General features: G+C 43.5%; 1 pseudogene; it reads left to right on the top strand.

The window, feature by feature from the left end:
* Positions 1-10,313: 10,313 nt before the first annotated feature.
* LOC110350678 (serine/Arginine-related protein 53-like) lies at positions 10,314-11,362 on the top strand (annotated as a pseudogene).
* The last annotated feature ends 6,421 nt before the right edge of the window (positions 11,363-17,783 follow it).

Genomic DNA, 17,783 nt, shown 5'->3' with positions numbered 1-17,783 from the left:
AGGAGACCTGCCTGGTGGGGCTGATTAGGGGCTGCAGGAAGGAAGGGAATGAGGGACTCAGGAGAAGAAGGAGATATGGAGGCCAGGGTAGCATAAAGGAGGGGTTGAAATCTTATGGCCAGAAATAATAGTTTGCTAGTTAACAACAGATAATAGGAAGCAGGGAGGTCTTTTTCTTTTCTTTCTTTCTTTTTTGGCACCGGGGATTGAACTCCGGTCCTTCTGCTTGCGAGGCAGGTGGTGGCACCACTGAGCTAAATCCCTGGCCCAGAGGTCTTTTTCAAATGGAAATGGGAACAGGAGATGGAGGGAAAGGGGCTGGAAAAAAAGAATTGAAGAAAGAAACAAAGGAAATAGGGCTTTTGTAAATGGGAAGAGAGCCAAAGTTGGAAGGAGCAAGGAGGGATGGGAAGGGTAGGGAGCAAAAAAGGAAAAAAAAAAGAGAATTAATATGCATTATGGTCAGGGATGTAGCTCAGCGGCGCCGCGCCTGCCTGGCAAGTGCAAGGTCCTGAGTTCGATTTCCGGTTCCGAGAAAAAAAAATGCATTATGTGCATGTACCAACTCCTCATGATAAATGTAATCATTATGTACTGCAAATATGTACTAATAAAGGAAAAAATAATTATGGAGTCCTTCTTTGTGTCTGAAATATTTTCTCTCTTCCCTCCCTTCCTCCTTCCCTTCCTTATGTCTCTTCTGATGGGCCAGGGATTGAACCTAAGGCCTTGTATATGCTAGACAAGCACTCTACCAATAAGATATATCCTTAGCCCTTTTCTTATCTTTTAAAGTTTTGAGACAGGGTCTCAATAAGTTTCCCAGGATGGACTTGAACTTATGGACTTCCTGCATCAGCCTCCTGAATGCTAGGATTCCAGCTACTGTTGTGCCCGGCTATCTGGCACATTTTTAAAGTACGTTATGTACATTGTCTTTTCTAATGCTTACCTGCAACCGCAGGAGGCAGTTGACATTATACTCATGGCAAAACTGAAGCTCAGAGAGCTTAGGTAACTTGCTCAGAGTGAACCAATGAGTTCTGTCCTTGCGCTTGTGAGGCAGGTGGTGGCAGAACCACTGAGATAAATCCCCGGCCCAAACCTATGATTTTAATCGCCAACTCTATTCTTGTGAGAAGAGGTGTTGGCCAGGTTGGCAGGAGGTAAGATCTGGATTTAGAACTCTGGGGAATTCAGAGCCTGAGGAAAACAGGAAGGTGTTGAGCAGAATTTGTATCTCCTCTGTCCACAGGCAGTCCTGGACCACAGGAGCCATGGTAACTTAGAGCTGACATTTAGGGTTACCTCACTGTACAGACCAAGTCCTCACCTGGTAGGTATCTCTTCCTCTGGAAAATGAAAGTGAAATGACTCCCTTGTGGTTTCGTGAAAGACAGGGCTGATGTCCCAGGTAAAGGAAAACAGAGAAGGAGTGAAAGGGAAGCCTGACAGCAGCTTGTATAAGGGGAAATAATAATGCCAGCAACAGGAGAGGGAAGGAGGCAGGCATGGCAGGAAACACAGGGAAGCCATGATAGGCACAGTGGATGGGAGAGCAGGTGGTGGAGAGAAATATTCCTGCTAATCAAAGATAGGAAATGATGGAGGGGTTGACAGGAGCTAAGAGTCTGCTGCTTTTGAACAACATGACTGCTGAAAGGAATTTGTATTTCCTGGACTTTACAGTTTGTTAAGTGCTTCTGCATCCAGTGTGGGCTCTTGTAGCGTGCTGTGAAGTATGGCATCACTGTCGTCAAATGAGGAAGTGAGTCTCAGAAAGGAAGCGTCTGATCTGAGGTCCCGTGGCTTGTCAGACAGGGCTGGGACCAGAAGTCTCAACCTTGCAAAGCTTTGTTCCCATCACAGTGCCAGGGCACACATGGTCATCACAAAGTAATTACCACTTTGAGAAGGACGCTTTGGAAGCTGCCTTGGAAAAGTCGAACCTGGAAAATTTCTGGGGACTCTATTAAGATGTAATGACTTGGGAAAGTTTATTGAAATCCATCTAGTTAAGACTGAATTCAGAGGAATGTCTTACTAATTTATATTCAAGTGGCCGGGGATTTAGCTCAGTGGTGCTGTGCCTGCTTCATAAGCTCAAAGTCCTGAGTTTGATCCATGCTACTGAGAAAAAAAAGAAAAAGAAAAGAGAAAAAAAAAAGAAAAAGAAAAAAAGAAAAGAAAAAAACAAAAAAGAAAAAGAAAAAAGAATTATGTTCAAGTGACCCCAAAAAACCAGCTGAATACAGAGTTTGAATTATCAGGTACCCTTTGTTCTATCCACAGAATAAATATTAATCCTTCACACAGAAATACACACACACACACACACACACACACACACACGCCACACATAAAAACTCTGGAAGGCTGGGGCAAGACAATCTCAGGTTCCAGCCTGGCCCAGGTTATTTAGAAATGTAGTGAGATCGTATCTCAAAAAAAAAAAAAAATGAAAGAAAGAGACAAAGAATAAGGGGAAAAAAAAAGGTCTAAGGATGTGGCTCAGTGCAAAGTCCTAGGTTCAAGTCCCACTTTGTTTAATGTTCTTCCTTTTCTGCTAGTGGCCCTCTGGGCTGCCTGAGGGAGTTTAGGAATCCAATTTTACCACTGAGTTTGTTGTAGTACAAGATTTTGTTGCTGGTTTTTCCATATTTCATGCTGACGTGTGTTCCTCCTTGACATACATTTCTGTTCACCTCTTCTTCAGTCTTGGCACTCTCCCTTGTTCCTCAAGCAAATCAGTGATACTGGGGATTTGCTTGTCTTTCCACATTATTAGTTATTTATTGTTGTATAACAAGTTGCCCCAAATTTGACAACTGAAAACGTTTTTATCATCACTCAAGTCTGTGGGCCAGAAGCCCAAGCCCAGGGCCTCAGCCATCCCAGGGCTCCAGGGCCGTTTCCTGGCGCCCCCATGTGACCATGGGAAGGAAGCTCTTGTTCCTTGCCACGTGGACCTTTCCACAGGCCTGCCCACGCAGCGGCCTCCCTAGTTTGAGAGATCCAGGAGAAAGAGGGAATGAGGAAGGGCACAGCACGGATGGAAACCCCAGTCTTTTCACAATCAAATGTTGGAAGAGCGATCCTATAATTTCTGCCATAGTTGATGTGATTCAGTAAATCCAGTCCACACTAAGAGAGGGAAATTAAACCCTATCACTTAAAGGAGGAGTATTAGAGAATTTATGGATATGCATTTAAAATCATCACATTAAATAATCACTTACGGTTTTACAGCTATGTGCTAGACCCTGTGCTAGGCTTTAGAGATTTAACAAGCTCATGAGAATTTGAGTCTAATGTCTATGATCTTTCTTGTTTATCTCTTTTCTGTTATCTTTTGTCCAGGTATACATCACTGAGACCCACTCTCAGAAACTCCCCTCTTCTCTAATCCCCTATGAATAGCAGCTGGTAGCCAAATGTAGCAGCTGAGATTTTTCATTCAGTCTGGAGTCCTGAGGCTGTAGGAAAACTTTGACTCTTTCTTAAAAATAGGAATCTGAGGTTCTTGGAAAGTCAGAAGTTTGGTAGCTGTTGTACAGTTCTTTTTTTTTGGTACCGGGGATCGAACTTGGGACCTTGTGCTTGCAAGGCAGGCACTGGAACCACTGAGCTAAATCCCCGGCCCCTGTTGTACAGTTCTTAAATATTCCTTTGTTTAAATTTTATTTTTTTATTAGTACATATTTATCATCCATACTGATCACATTCATCACAGGGAATGTGTACTTGTACATAATATGTCTTAATTCTTTTTTTCCCATTTACTCCACTCTCTTCAACCCTTCTTCCCTTCCCCATTTACAAAAGCTTTGTTTCCATTTTTTCCCTTCCATTCTCTTTTTTCCCCTTTTTCTCTTCCTTTCTGAATTTTTCTTTTTAAAATCTTTTTTTTTTCTTTCTCTCTTAGCTTTTCAGTTTTGGAAGTTTCTGTTCACTCAGAAATTCTTTCCTCAGTTTGTGTCCAGTCTACTGATAAGCTTTTTGAAAGTACTCTTAATTTTTGTTATGTGTTTTTAACCTTTAGCATTTCTTCTGTTCTTTCTTATGATTTCCTTTACTTAGAATTTTCCACTGTTTACATTGCCCATGTGTCTTTACATGCCATCTATTTTATCCCTTTGATCACTTAACATATTAATTATAGTTGTTTTAAATTCTCAGATTGAAAAAACTAATGAAAAAAAGTCAAATTCTTAGTTTGAGAATGCCAACATCCCTGCTGTACTGGAGTCTGTACTTGGGGCTTGCTCTGCTTCTTCAGACTGTGTCTGTTGCCTTTAGTATGCCTTATCATTTTTTGTTGAAAGCTAGATGTAATGTACTGGGTATCAAAAGACAAAATTACAACAAACTAAAAGATCTTAATTGGATTTGTGATTTAGAATCAGGTTACACTCTATTTCATATAATAATAGAACAGTGTTCTAGTGAACTGAGTAGAAGTTGGCTTCATAGAAAAAGAAGGGCTGAAGAAAGCAGAAACAAAGAACAAAAACCATATTGATCATATCAAGGTTACGTTCCTTGTAAGGTGGGCATAGGAAGACAGGACAATAGAAAAATAACTGGTTGGTTGACATCAGGCTACTTCAGGTTACCTTTTTGTAAAAATGAAAGCAGAAGGTCAACTGAAACTGGCCTGTTGGATAATTTGTTTATCTTTCTCTCCTGGTTTCTAGGAAGGTCTGATAACAGCCTAGTTTTTGTTTGGTGATGTAGAACCTTTGTATGAGTGACTTTATTTTGATTTTTAGCCTGTTCTGTTGGGTCTAGTGCGGGAGCTTAGTCCAAAACACAGGTTTTTAAATTCTATTTTTTATAGTAATTTATTTATTTATTTTAACATTTTCATATTTTATCAGTACATTTTAGGTATACAATATAATGACAATCATCATTGGAAATCTGCACCTTTACATAATCACTCTTGGTTCTTGTTTTTTCTCCATTCCCCTGCCCTCCCTTCAACCCTTCCATCCCTTCCTATTTACAAAGACTTTGTTTCCATTTTTTCATTTTCTCATATTAATTCCATTCCCTTCTTTCCTTTCCCCTTCCCCTTTGCCCCTTTTCTTCCTATTTCACATTATCTATTATACCTTTCAGTCCTTATTTACACTTTCAGTTTCTTACACTAGAGAAACTATTTGATATTTACATGTGTGTCCTATTTATTTCACGTAAGAGTATCACCTCAATGTGCATCCATTTAGTGATAAATGTCTCTAATTTTTTATTTTTTATGGCTGAGTAGTACTCCATTTTATAAAAAAACACATTTTTTTTTTTATACAATCTCCAGTTGATGGGCAAATGGGCTGCTTCCAAGTTTTAGCTATTACAAATTTTGCTGCTATGTACGTGGGTGCACATATATCACTGTGGTATGATTCTTGTAATTCTTTGGGGAAGATACCCAGCAGGGAAATAGCTGGGTCAAATGAGACTTCCAGTCCTAGTTCTTTGAGGTATCTCCATACTGACTTTTACAGTGGTTGCACCAGTCTACACTCCCACCAGCGGTGGAGCAGGGTTCCTCTTTCCCCACAGCCCTGCCAGCATTTTTGTTGTTGATTGATTTAAATTCTATTTGACTTACCTGTACCTCTCCCGGGTATAACCCTAAAAGAATTAAAGCCATCATACTATAGTTATACCTGCTCACTCATGTTTATAGCAGCACAATTCACAATAGCTAAGCTCTGGAAACAGTCTAGATGCCCATCAACAGATGAATGGATAAAGAAAATATGGAATGGAATATATTCACAATGGAATATTATTCAGCCATAATGAGGAATAAATTGTGTCATTTGCAGGAAAATAGATGGAACTTGAGACCATATTGTTAAAGTGAAATAAGTCAGATGTAGAAAGTTAAATATCACATGGTTCCTCTTATATGATAAACCAAAATATAAATTAATTAAAGAGCAATATAAAGGGGAGATGATAGGGAGGTGGACTTTTTAGAGAAGGGGATCAAGGGAAGGGGGAAGAAGAGAGAGTAAAGGGATTAAAAAGAATCCAGAAATTATATAACTACTATGTATTGCAAACATATGTTAATAATAAAAACCCCAGAGCCATGGCCTCCTATAATTTTTATTTAATGTGGGTAGGAGGAGCTCTAATGAACATTCCTCTAGTGATGTGTCTTAGAGTAGGAGAGGGATCACTCTGCACTCCTGGCATTAGGCCCTTGTCTCCTGTGGCTGTGAGCTCCACCAGAGCTTCTCAGTCGCCCCTTCCCCTTATGTGGGGCAGGACAGCTGGGCTGTGCTGCTGCTGGGTCTTCCCTTCTGGGTTGGGTGGGCTCTGATATACCCCATCAGGTCAGGCTCTGGGGAACAACAACTCCTCTTGAAGGCAGGCCTTGTTAAGAACAGAATGCTCCGGAGTGTTTCCAAGTGATTCCTGGGCCCCTCTCTGCTCAGAAGCTGGAGGGGATCTTTCTCTAACCTTTCCTGTGAGGGCCGGGTAGAGTTTCCAGAGGTAAAACTCACAAAAATGTAGGGCCTTCCCATGATGGGGTCCCCCTGGAGTTTCCAACTCTCATGCTTGTCCACTGAACCTTCAGCAAATCCATCCATTTCCTCTCCCAGGACTGGTTCCTACTGTTGATAAGGTGTGATTCGTTGCATGCTCCTATCTCTTTCCTTCTCTCTTCATTTTGTCTGGTGACCTTGCTTTTTTTAAAAGTCTCAGAAGAGCTGTTGATCTTCAGTTTGTCCAGCTTTTCACTTGTTAAGGTGGAGTGTTCCTTTCCAGGCACTTTTCATGTCAGACCACAGCTAGGGGTTTGTAACATCATCATGATCATCCTGTCCTGTTCTTTTAGGTCCATTTTCTGCTCAGCTTCATGAATGATTACTATGTGTCAGGCACTGCCCTAACTTCTCTACCGGTAGCATTTAGTGTGTGTGTGTGTGTGTGTGTGTGTGTGTTTTACATAATAAATACATTCATCAGGCCGGGGATTTAGCTCAGTGGTTCCAGCACCTGCCTCACAAGTGCAAGGTCCCGAGTTCAATCCCTGGTACCAAAAAAAAAAATTCATCATGGGGAAATTGGCAGTATACATTTACCATTTGATTCTACTTGTATTATTATTATTATCCACACCTCTCCTATCTGTGACAGTAGTACAGATTTTGGTTTACCTAGAACCCAAGCTTGCAGCAATGATTTGTGTATATGAGATTTATTTATTTATTTATTGGTACCGGGGATCGAACTCAGGTCCTTGCGCTTGCCAGGCAGGTGGCGGAACCACTGAGCTAAATCCCTGGCCCATGAGATTTATTAAAAGAATGCTTTTAGGGCTGGGGATTTGGCTCAGGGGTTCCGGTGCCTGCCTTGAAAGCACAAGGTCCCGAATTCAATCCCCAGTACTGAAAAAGAAAAGAATGCTTTTAGAAAAATCTGGTAAGTTAGAGAGGGAATAAGAGTAAGGAGGTGCTGACAAGGACGTGTTTCCTGTGCAGTCTCAGCCTGGTCCACTGGGAGCTGGGAGTGCAAGTTGTGCCATGTTCCAGGGTTGAGGAGGGGGCAGAGCTTTTGCAATCTTGCTGCATCAGTCCAAACCAAGGTGGGGGCCCACTCCTCTTCCCATTTTACAGATGAGGAAATTGAGGCATAGAGAAGTTGGACAACTTACTTAAGGTCACATAGCCAGTTGGTGGAACTGAGTTTGGTCCCCAGGCATTCAGGTTCCATTGTATTTACTTTTTTTTTTTTTTCCCAGAACTGGGAATTGAACCTATGGCGTGTTAGTTACTTTTCTCTTGTTGCTGAGAGAAAATACTGGACATCCAGAGTTAAAGGGGGAAAGGTTTATTTGGCTTACAGTTCGTAGAGGTGTTAGTGCATAATCAGCTGGCTACAAGGCAGGGTGGCACATGGCAGAGGGGCATCACAGATGAGAAGCAGTTCATGGTGCCCACATGGTAGCAAAAGCAATAAGGGAGCTTCCCAGCATCTTTCTGCCCCTTTTATCTTATCCAGACTACCGGGATTAGAGCGGTGCCAAACCAATCAGTGGACTGATTTAGTAATCACATGCTCTTAACCCCAGGATCACACACTCTAGATTCAGCCACTGCATGAAGCTTTGGGGGGACATCTAGACCCAAACCATAACACAGGGCATTTGCAATGAGCTACATACCCAGGCCTTTTACTTGTGATTCTTCTGCTGCAGCCTCCCAGAGTTCTGGGGTAATAGGCTTTGTAGTTATAGTTTTTGCTGTTGTTGTTTTTTTGAGACAGGATCTCAGTATGCAGTTCAAGTTGGCCTTGAACTCACTATGTAGCCCAGGCTGGCCTTGAACTCAAGGCGATCTTCCTGCCTCAACCTTCTGAGTGCTGGGATTACAGGTGTACACCACCATGCTTGGCTCTGCAGTTACATATTTATATTGCATTTTATGAAGAACATTCAACTACTTATCTCATTTGATCTTCCAAAAGCTCTATGAGGTAGTTAGGGAACTTATGATTATTAATATTTTTCAGAAGAGGAAATTGGTTAGATCTCTTCTTTTGTCTCCTTGCAATGTTTTTCTTAAGACAACCGAAGTTGTTTTACTGACCATGTGATATGTTATAAAAAAAAAATAGTGGTCACCTGACTTAGGAATATATCACTTGAGAAGCATAACATACCTGTACTCTAAGTCAGTCTTACGATTGAAATGGGAACATTATCTAGTCAATAGGAGAGTGGCTTTAGTTTTGATTAGATGCTGGTTTAATTACCAGTAGGGCCAAGTGTGGTGGCTCATGCCTGTAATCCCAGCACTTGGGCTGCTGAGGCAGGAGGATCACCATGAGTTTGAGGCCAGCCTGGGCTACATAGTGAGTTCAAGGCCAGCCTAAAACACATAGCAAAATGCTGTCTCAAAACAACAAAACAGAGGGCCAGGGATTTAGCTCAGTGTTTTTGCCACCTGCTGTGCAAGCGCAAGGACCCAAGTTCGATCCCTGGTACCAGAAAAAAAACAACCCCAAATCCCCAACAAAACGGGATAAAAAACCCCCCAAAAACAAGAAAGAAAGAAATTACCAGTTGCCTTCCTCTCAAGTAAATGGAGTTACTGCTTTGTAATTGCAAATTAATGACGGTAACAGGATCTCACCACTGAATTCCTACTTTCAGAAGACTTAAGGATTCCATATACCCAGAGGGAATTCAGGTCACTGGGGAGAATCAGACAATTATTTGTTATCTTCATTAATATTCTGGAATAAAAGGAATTACAGGCTAATGAAGAGGTTATAAATTTCATCAGAGAAGGAGGAAGGAGCACCTGGGGAAAAAGCTGTTCCATCTGGGGAAAAGTAACTCGGAATGGAGCCTTATAACTGTAGGCTTTTTAGAATTGATTTCTTCAAAGTATTGGGAAGAGAAGAATGCAAAGTTTGCTGCGAAACACTGAAACAGCACAGGCCACTGAAATGGGGAGCCGACATTTGCTGCTTCTGTATCTTACTCCCCAATTCCTATAAGTCCTTCAGAATCTCATTTCTACCTAGTCATATCTGCTGGCTGCTATCAGGTTCATTTCTCTACTTTCTCTGTTCTGTCTGTATGAGACCTACATTTCCAGTGTCTCATTTCTCTGAGTACCCACCCTCCCGTCTTGTGTGTGTCTTAAAATCTCTGCTTACTAAACCCTTCTAGTGCCTCTTGCTGATGCCTCTCAGAAATTCTTTTTCTGTGGCTAGAATCAGTGAACCTGCAAACTTATTCTGCAACAGTGGGTTAGGTTCCTCATCTCAGCTTCAGGAACCACTTAGACCCAGCCCAGCGACATTTCAAAACAGCAGCCACAAGACTGGCCCTACCCCTATTCATGAATGCCTGCCTCAGGAATGGGGTGGCTTTCCCAGCCTACTGACGTGCCTACACCTATGTCTGCAACGACAGGAAGGCAGTGTTATACATACTAAAGTGATTTTTTCCCCTTATCCTTGTACAAAATAAAATATAAATTTACTTTCTTTGAAGAAAAAGGAAAAAAGGAAGAAAGGATGGAAGGAAGGAAGGAAGGAAGGAAGGAAGAAAGCAAGCAAGTTAGCCAGCAAGCCAGCAACTGCTAGCCCGGCAGTGGCTTCATGCCTGTAATCCCATCATTCTGGACAGTTGAGGCAGGAAGATAGTAAGTCCAAGCTCAGCCTGGGCAATGTAGTTGCTTAGTGGGACCCCATCTCATAAAATTAAAAGGAGGATTCAGGAAGGCACTGAGCTTAAACTGAAGCAAGTTCAGAGGATGCTGGTAGTGCCCTGATTTGAAGAAAAATTTCCAGGTCTGAGGACTTCCACAGCTAAGGGAGGTGTGATCCTGAAGGTCTGGATCCAGTATATAGAAATGGAATGCCTGTCATCAACACTAAGAAAGAAAGCAGAAGCAAGAGAAAGAAGAATCACCTTAGACCGTCATCTTCCAGACGGTCTTCAGACAGTAGGCCATACAGCCAAAAGAAAGGTGGAAGGAAATCAAGATCCAAGTCAAGATCTTGGTCCAGACTGGTTTCATATGATAGGAGATCCAGGCATTGGTTTAGCAGTAGCTCCTCCTAGGGTTGCAGAAGAAAACAAAGTCAAAGTGGTTCAGGGGGTCAAGGGAAATCTTACAGAGTTCAGAGGTCTAGGTCAAGAGTCAAACCACTGAGTGATGCAGTCATGGGAGAACCCATTGTTGATCTGAGAATAAAGATCAATATAATGGCAGAGATAAAGAGAAAAGAGTAAAGGAGGAGGATAAAGAAAAGGACAAGGAATTACACACCAAATGTGAGGAATCTGGAAACATCAGAGCTGGATTAGGACATCTGCCACCAGCTGAATGGGCCAGAGTCCAGCCACATCTGGTTCTTTTTTCATACTGGGGATCGAACTCAGGACCTTGAGCTTGTGAGGCAGGCGCTGGAACCACTGCACATCTAGTTCTTGAAGCTGCTGCAAAAGCTGATGAAGCATGAAGGCAGAAGTGAGAAAGGAGGCAGACCCAGTCACTCAGGTAGAACTTGTAAGAAGAGGAAGAGAAATGGAAGCTACTGAAAGGGATTCTTTTGCTCAGCAGATGTTCGATCGAGTAAAGAAGTCCAAATGCCAGAAGAACCTAGTGAAGCGAAATGTGCAATGTCAATATCAGGACCCGCACCAGTAGTTGCTGATCCACCTGGCGCTGAAAAAGAAATCAGCCCTGTAGCACCACTGCTGCTCTGCTCCCTGGCTCATCTGCATCTACTTCTTGGGAAAGCTGAAGCTGCCGATAAGTGCTTTGAGAGATCAATTGCTCTTTGCTGAGAGAGACTAATGTGCAGTGCTGGGACCTAAGTGATGTATTTGTGGTTGAATCCGCAGTAATTTGGAAAATCTAGGCTTTGAATCTCAATATTAACTTTTACTCTTAAAAGGAATTTAGCTTATGTAATCCTATAATTTAGGAGGCTGAAGCAGGAGGATCGCTGTGAGTTCCAGGCCAGCCTGAACTACACACCCTGTGTTTGAGACCCTGTCTCAAAAAAAAAAAAAGTAATCTAATTTTATTCTTCTCTTGTGTAGGCTTGATTATTTGTTGATTTGAACTGAATCAAACATGGTGAATAGCAAAATAGGATTTAAAAAAATCCCCTATGTTTCTGAGACTGGGCAATGGAGGAGGTGGTGGAAACATCCCATGGTTTCCTTGCCAGGCACTCAGTCAACTCTGATTCCAGATCTCATAGGCCATGCCCTCTTCCTGTAGGTCCCAGCCGGAAGTCCTGGCTTCTGGACCTTTTATCACCATTTCCTTCTTGTATCACACCAGCCCTCCTAGTGGCACCGCCCCCCCCATCCTCGTAGCTCTGTTCTTGACGTCTGTTTTCTTCTCCACAGTGAATTTATCCCTTCCCATTCCTTTACCCATCATCCCATCTCATAGGTCCCCCTCTTTAGTACCATTTTCTGCCTGCCTTGAGGGTTCCCCACATGCAGTGCTGTTAAACTTTTGAGATCCAGATGCCTTAGAGGACTTAGATGAGGTCTTCAGCCCAGAGGTTTCAGATCAGTGGCAGGGAACCCAAGAATAAGGAACACCCACAGGTAAGTCACGGGAAACATGGACAAATTTTCCGCTTCCCACCTGCATGGCTTGGCACAGGATCTCAAGTGGAAAAGCCCACAGAGTTCCAGGCATGTCACATAAATTGAGGGAAGTGTCATGGGTAAAAGAAAAATGGTCTCATGTTTTTTTTTGATACAGAAATGCTTTGTGTGCATATTAAAGCGTAAAGGAATTCTCTCCCTTCTTATTAGAAAAGTATTCTCTTCCATTTTTCAGGAAAAATTTTGCTCTTTTGGACTATTTTTTGCTTTCCCAGTTAGTAGAGATAAACACAGGACCATACCGTACTTTTTTTTTTTTTTTGGTACTGGGGATCGAACTCAGAACCTTGGACTTGGGAGACAGGCAGCGGCACCACTGAGCTAAATCCCCGGGCCCCATACTTCTCTACTGTAAGAAAACATCCCTGCCACCTGATGCTGATGGACAACTCAAAGGTGAAAATGTGCCCTTGACCTCAGGGTTAGTTGTGGGGGCCAAGGAAGCGCTGCAGTCACCCAGCCCTGCCAAGTGCCGCCCTAAGGAATGGATCTGGTGCTGCTAGACCTTCCAGTTTTTAATTTTTTTTTGTAGTAGTGGGGATTGAACCCAGGGCCTTCACACTGAGTTACATCACCAGCCTTTAAAAAAAAAAAATCTTCATTCTGAGACAAGGTCTTACTAAGCTGCCCAAGGTGGGCTTGAACTTGTGGTCCTCTTGGCTCACCTCCCAGAGCGCTGGGATCACAGGTGCGTGCCACCATGCCTGGCTTGCATAGTCCATATTATTGTCTTTGAGCTAAAGGCACATCCTGGGCTCTGTTACTGTCTGAATGTTTGTCATCTCAAAACTTCCTGTGTTGGGGCCGGGGATTTAGCTCAGTGGTTCCGCCGCCTGCCTGGAAAGCACAAGGACCCGAGTTCATTCCCTGGTACCAAAAAAATAAATTTCTGTGTTGATGCCTAATCACCAGTGCAATGGGGTTGGGAGGCAGGGTTGTTAGGAGGTGATTAGATCACAAGGGCTCTGCCTTTGAGGATAGGATTGTTGTCCTTATAACAGAGATTTGGGGCCTGCTTTCCCCCTTCCACCACCCAAGGACACAGTGAGAAGCCATCTGTAAACCAGGAAGTGGGCCCTCACCAGACACCGAAACTCCTAGTCTCTCGGACTTGTACTTCCCAGCAGCTGGAACTGTGAGAAATTTGTGCTGTTGATCAGCCCCCCAGTCTAAGGTATTTCTCGTAGCAGCACCATTGGACAAAGACATCAACACAGCTTTTCCCAGTCCTCATTAACTGCTGGAGAGTTGTTGCTTCCTTCTCCACATTCACTCTTCACCATCCTCCTACTCTTGGTCCTGGGATACAGATAGTGATGGACTCATCTGGTTTCCTGTTGGGTTCCACTGATGGGAGGACATGGAGGGAGGAGGAGAGTGAAGTCTAAGGCCCACTGCTTTCATGGTTGGGCAGGGTAGATCACTCTTGGACCATGGCTTTGGCTGTCACTGGTGAAAGTATGAATGGAGTAAAGTTTCAGCTTGTTATGTAAAACAGCTAGATCTCCATCTCAGTAGTGGCGTTCTTGACCAAACTTTTGGTCAAATATTTCAGTGCACAGTCTTGGTTGTGAGTATTGTTGGCATCAGGAGTTTGCTTCTCAGTGATCTTGTCTTCCCCAAGACAGTCACATGAGAAGCAGTACCTTATTTTTCATTGGCTTCCTCTCCTCTAGCTTTAAACAAATATAACAATAGCATTATTGGGATGTCTTTTGCAGTTAGCAGTTCTAGATGAACAAAATTTTACTTTTAATTCTTTAAAGCCATGCTTGCAGTTCATTCTCTTGGCTTTTGCCTTGATTTCCCCATTTCCTAAGGCAGGATGACTGCAACCAGTATTTTGGTAACATTCCATATTATGAAACATTAGATCTGGTCCCTTCGATCCTGTCTGCTCTTTCTGTGGTCATCTCCCATTTCTCCATCCCCTATTTTCTCCATCAATCAGTTCCTTCCTGGCTTCATTTCTTCCTCATTCTAGATGAATGTTCATGGTGCATTCATCCTTTAGTTTCTCTCTAGCATTCTCAACTCCTTTGTCCTCTTGTCTCTTTCACTTGTCCTGAAACTTCTAACTCATATCCTCTTCATGTCTAAGATGTTCCATCTCAAAACACCTGAGATTCTGAGAGATGCTGGAGGCAGTCATAAAACACATACACATACTGGTGTGGATGTAGGTTTATGGAGTACCTGATTCTGGTTGGCAATCTTTTACCATTTCCTTCAATCTCTCCCATCCTTTCTAGCCTCCCATCTGCATTCCAGGTATTCCAGTTTCCATAGATAGTCTTGCTTAATATTTCCCATGGAAGAGACCGAAAGCCATCGCCCCCTGCACACGTTAGTCTGCATCAGCACCAGCCTTCAGCTCCATCTACACAGGGAGGTGAATTTCTATGTAAGGCTCATCTGAGAGCTAAAGTGCTACCTCTCCGGTCTCCTCCCCACTGTACCTCCTTGGAATTTCCTCCACTCCTGATTTCAATCAAAGCCCAAGATCCATGAATAAAAATCTGGGCATCATTATAAATTTCTCCTCTAACCTTTTCGGTACTGTGGGACTGCATAACCTTTGCCCCTTTTTCTCTAGCCCCATTGTGATTAAAATGTGAGTTAATGGATAGAGATGTTTGTTAGTCTAGAGATGCTAGATAGGGATCTGTAACTGACCTAGGGTCCCAGAGTAAACTACTCAACTCTTTGTTTATCTGGAACTGATATTCCAGGCACCACAATTGTTAGAACAAGCTACAGATGTCTGCTAACCATCAATATGTGACAGTCGACCACTAACCTTTGTCCCCTTTTCTTTGATATGTTAACTTCCCCCTCAACCCCCTATAAAAACAGCCTCGGATTCTGAGCCAGTTGCCTCTCTGAGCTATTTTGCTTCAAGAGTGCCGTCTGGCCAGACTAATAAAGGTCTGTTTTCCCAACATGGCCGGTGTGTTCCTTCCCAGGTGGTCTTCGCTATAGTCAGCTCCTTGGAACATTTGGTAAGGCCTTGGTCTTACATTCTGAAGGCACCGCTGGGATCCCCAGGTGTGCTCCACTTCAGCTCCTTGGAGCATTTGGTAAGGCCCTTGGCCTTACATTCTGGAGGCACCGCTGGGATCCCTGGGTGTGCTTCACTATAGTCAGCTCCTCGGAGCGTTTGGTTAGGCCCTTGGTCTTACAGTACAACTTTCAGTCAGTCTTTTCTAATCTGTTTTCTAAAGGCTTGGGCTTTTACCACCTCTGCTCACACCCATTGCCTCTCTTCACTGAGTTTCTTCTTTAGAAAGATCCTCCTGCTTTCTCTCTTAGAAGATTTCTAAAGCAGCGTGACCTGCCTTCCTGCAACTGCCAGGATTCCCTGCTGGGTGGCCACACACCTGCCAAAGAACATTGTGCAGACTCCCAAGAAACCAGCCATGGAAAGCTTTCTACTTGAGGAAAATCCTTTTCTTGACTTATTCAGAGATCAAAGGGGCCAAGCCAACTGCCAACTAGAGAAAAAACCTGGCTCCATTGCTATTAACACCCGATTCAAAGGCTTAGGTGCCTTCAGCTCCCAGCAGGGCGATCTTGATGGTTTCCCTGGAGGCAGACCCAGCTGACTGCAAGTCCAGGCTTTCACACTGTTTCCTGTCCTCAGTCTTGGCCAGAAGCAGGATTGGGGGAGGGGGAAGCTTGGAACTTAGGCTTGTGAATATAACATCCTTGTTGTTTTTCTCTTTTTTTGTGCTTAGTGTGTTAAATCTTTTCCTGGTTCCCCTCCTCTTAGCTGTCAGAGTGATCTTTCCTGTATTTAATCAGACTCTTAGTGAGACAGGGGCCAGGTTTTTGTTGATTTATCAGACTCTTTTCCTCTCGTTTCCCAATAGGCAGCACTTGGCCAAAAAACATGGAGAGAACTGGATGGGATCTGGGTCTGGGGAAAGCGTACCGTGTAGCTCCTCCTGTTCCAACGTGAAGACTGTTGTACCAGCCCACAGGCCACTAGGCAGAACTAAGCTTTCTTCCTGTTTTGGCTCCTGCACCTCCTCTGTGACTCCAGGCAGGGAGTACCCTGCGGCGTTGGCACAGACATTGTGCAAGCCTCCCCTGCCCTCTAGCAGCACGGACTTCTCATTGTTCTTTGCCCTGCACCATGAAATCAGGGATGTGCCTGTTTCTCTGGATGCTCTCAGGGTCAGGCATGGCCTCAGTGCTTGGTGAAAGCTTCTTGAGTGAAAAAGTCAAACTTCACATACCTGCCCATTAGCAATGCCAAAAACAAATCAACAAAGCACTGGCCTCCTGACTCATTTGGTTACCTCAACACCCCTCTGGTGACCTTACTGGAAATGTTCAGACTCCCTTTCTTCAGTCCCCAAATCCAAAAAGTCATAAGTCTTATTGTTTTCCTCCAATTTGAATGGCCTGGAACCCATAACCTATTGTCTGTAACACTGGTATCATGCTTATTCAGGTTCCTGTTTTCTCTCACCAGGAATCAAGTCCAAGATCAAGGTGCTGATAGATTTCATTCTGTGTAAAGGCCCTCTTTCGGGCTTGCAGTGTCTGCTTTTTGCCTTGTCCTATCATGGTACACAGAAGCAGCCCGGGTGTCTCTTCTTAGCAGGGCTCTAATTCCATCATGAATGTTCTAGCTGGCCTTGAACTCATGGTGATCCTCCTCTCTCAGCCTCCTGAGTGCAGGGATTACAAGCATGCACCACCACTCCCGGCAACTTTTAGGACTTTATCTGGACCTAATCACACTCCCAGACGCCTCACCTCCTAATTCCATCACATTAGGGGCTAGGACTTTAACATGTGGGTTTGGAGGAGGCAAAACACTAAGTTATAATGACTGCTATTTGAATGACCACACTGGCAGGTGCTGATGGGTTTTAAGATTCTCCTTCAGTTTTTTTTGGTCTGGGGATTGAACTCAGGACCTTGTGCTTGTGAGGCAGGTGGCGGCACCACTGAGCTAAATCCCCAGCCCTTTTATTTGTTTTTTGGTGCCAGGGATCGAACTTGGGACCTTGCACTTGTGAGTCAGGCGGCAGAACTACTGAGCTAAATCCCCAGCTGTTCACTTTTATTTTTTATAAAATTAAAAAATATGAGTACACATTTGCAGTACATGATGATTACTTTCATCGTGGGGAGTTGGTTCATGCACATAGCGCATCTTAATTCTTACTTCCTTTCCCCTCCCTCTTCCCTCCCTCCATCTCTTGGTCTCTTTTCCATCTGCAAAAGAAAACTGTATATTCTTATCCTTACTTTTCAGAAGGGGAAAAAGAGGAATGGAATGCTTAAGGAATAATTTACTCAGTGTCTCTCACACATAGTGACAGAGCTGGAATTTGACCCTGGCTGGTTTTTGAGCAAGAGACCTTCAGGCTCTCAACACTTCTCAGGTAGTTCTGCAAATCGGACTCCAGGGGGCGCTGCAGCCCGCAGAAGTCGGTGAATGCCCAACCAATATTGCTGCCTTAATAAAAGCTATTTGTTTCTATTGCTTCAACTCCTCTATCGCCTCTGTGGCCCCCTACCTCCTACCCTGTAGATTGCCCTGACATTAAGTATTGGGAGTGCAGAGCCAGAGTGGGGAAAGTTCACAGAA

The sequence above is a fragment of the Heterocephalus glaber genome, unplaced genomic scaffold (assembly GCF_053883595.1).
Source record: "Heterocephalus glaber isolate CG9 unplaced genomic scaffold, H.glaber_assembly_v1.0 deba00000901, whole genome shotgun sequence".
NCBI classification, from domain to species: Eukaryota; Metazoa; Chordata; class Mammalia; order Rodentia; family Bathyergidae; genus Heterocephalus; species Heterocephalus glaber.
This window is presented reverse-complemented; position numbering and strand designations above follow the sequence as displayed.